This window comes from Limulus polyphemus, unplaced genomic scaffold (assembly GCF_000517525.1).
Source record: "Limulus polyphemus unplaced genomic scaffold, Limulus_polyphemus-2.1.2 Scaffold15272, whole genome shotgun sequence".
In the NCBI taxonomy this organism is placed as follows: Eukaryota; Metazoa; Arthropoda; class Merostomata; order Xiphosura; family Limulidae; genus Limulus; species Limulus polyphemus.
The window spans coordinates 3173-5458 of record NW_013680882.1 but is presented as its reverse complement, the minus strand read 5'-3'; the positions used below and the strand labels follow the sequence as shown (position 1 = coordinate 5458).

The following is a 2286-nucleotide window of genomic DNA, read 5'->3' as shown; positions in this document are numbered from 1 at the left end:
TCTATACCGGTTCATTTAAACAAGTAACAATGACTTAAAGCCGATATTGTATGGTACTTGTACCTTGTCTATACCGGTTCATTTAAACAAGTAACAATGACTTAAAGCCGATATTGTATGGCACTTGTACCTTGTCTATACCGGTTCATTTAAACAAGTAACAATGACTTAAAGCCGATATTGTATGGCACTTGTACCTTGTCTATACCGGTTCATTTAAACAAGTAACAATGACTTAAAGCCCCTACCCACTCATGACAACAGGTTTACTACTTACATTTTCATCACAAGCAACAAAGAGAAGTAGAGATAGTATTCCCTGAAACACAAGATGAAGTAATTTATTTGTATGACAGTTTTGATACTTAAATCAATCATTTAATTAAATACAATAACTATCATCTTGTAAAGGAATTGTATATCCTTGGCACAATTAGTATTTTTAATCAGTATAAGTGTAAGATACTAATGAAAATGTGAATCTACACAAACTGATTATAAAATGTTTGGGTGCTTTTACACAACAAAGCTTTGTCTTTTTATAAAATTAATTTTTTGAATATTTTACCAAATATATTTCAAACAAGCAACAATATTATTAACTAATAAGTATTTTAAAATATATATATATAGCTAAGAGTAACTCAAACTTCAAATATTTATATATCTCTGTTTCTAGTAGTAAAATACACTTACTAAAAATGTTGAAGACAGTGCAAAGAAGTATCTGGATGTAACGTGGTCATCGTTTATGTAGAAAATGCTTGAGGAAGATGCCAGAATTAAGGAGAGGAAAACAAAACTTGAGCGGTGTACCAGCCCTATCCTGAAATCAGGGCATTATGGAGATTAGAAGTCACTCAGTTGGGGTCAGAACTACTGTCACAAATATGATACTTCTCTGTTGGGGTCAGAACTACTGTGATAAATATGATACTTCTCAGTTGGGGGTCAGAACTACGACAATAAATATGAAACTTCTCTGTTGGGGTCAGAAATACGACAATAAATATGAAACTTCTCAGTTGGGGTCAGAACTACTGTGATAAATATGATACTTCTCAGTTGGGGTCAGAACTACTACGACATATATGAAACTTCACAGTTGGGGTCAGAACTACTACGACATATATGATACTTCTCAGTTGGGGTCAGAACTACTACGACATATATGAAACTTCACAGTTGGGGTCAGAACTACAACAAGAAATATGAAACTTCTCAGTTGGGGTCAGAACTACTGTGATAAATATGATACTTCTCTGTTGGGGTCAGAACTACGACATATATGATACTTCTCAGTTGGGGTCAGAACTACTACGACAATAAATATGATACTTTGAAAAGAAAGTGAAGTATTTTGTTTTAAAACTACAGTCACATGAATATTAGTATATGGTATGCAATGGACTGTCTATGCTGTGCCCGCTACAGTTCTCGGTGTGAAGTATTTTGTTTTAAAACTACAGTCACATGAATATTAGTATATGGTATGCAATGGACTGTCTATGCTGTGCCCGCTACAGTTCTCGGTGCCCTCTTTATTAGCGTTATAAGCTTTCAGCCACTAGGTGGCCCATGAAGACTGTCATACAGACTGTTTTATACTTTAACATGTACTGTGAACGCCTTTTCATTTATCTGTTACACACAAAACACACATATGGGCGGGCATGTACCTTTAACATGGAGAAAAATAACTGACATGTTCAAACTTATAAATAAATTTTATATACCTTATTTTTATAGTAAGTGCTTTCTGTTATTGGTTAAAAATATTATGTGGTAAGCACTGGATTACTTATGAAAGTTAATGTGTGTAGAGAAAAAGGCATACTTCTCAGCATAAACAAAACATAGAATCCTACTGCAGGTTGGAACTCTACACTAGAAGAGAAAAACCCGCTACTCAGTCGGAGAAAAGTAGAGTTGTCGATTGGTGATGTTCATTAACTACTTTCCTTCTAGTCTATCTGTTTAAAATTAGGGATGGCAATTATCTCTTGTGTAGCCTTGTGAGAAAATTAGGGATGGCTATGTGCAATTACCTCTTGTGTAGCCTTGTGAGAAAATTAGGGATGGCTATGTGTAATTACATCTTGTGTAGCCTTGTGAGAAAATTAGGGATGGCTATGTGTAATTACATCTTGTGTAGCCTTGTGAGAAAATTAGGGATGGCTATGTGCAATTACATCTTGTGTAGCCTTGTGAGAAAATTAGGGATGGCTATGTGTAATTACATCTTGTGTAGCCTTGTGAGAAAATTAGGGATGGCTATGTGCAATT

The 2286-nt window shown here is 34.7% G+C and overlaps 1 long non-coding RNA gene across 1 annotated transcript in view; it reads right to left on the bottom strand.

Annotated features, from left to right (window-relative positions):
* Nucleotides 1-264: 264 nt before the first annotated feature.
* LOC111084249 overlaps nt 265-2286 on the bottom strand; it is a 5019-nt gene continuing 2997 nt past the window's right edge. Inside the window, exons 4-5 of the long non-coding RNA XR_002609462.1 lie at nt 697-826; nt 265-319 (exon numbers count right to left, since the gene is read on the bottom strand). This is a non-coding gene — a long non-coding RNA (uncharacterized LOC111084249). The remainder of the gene's footprint in view (nt 320-696; nt 827-2286) is intronic.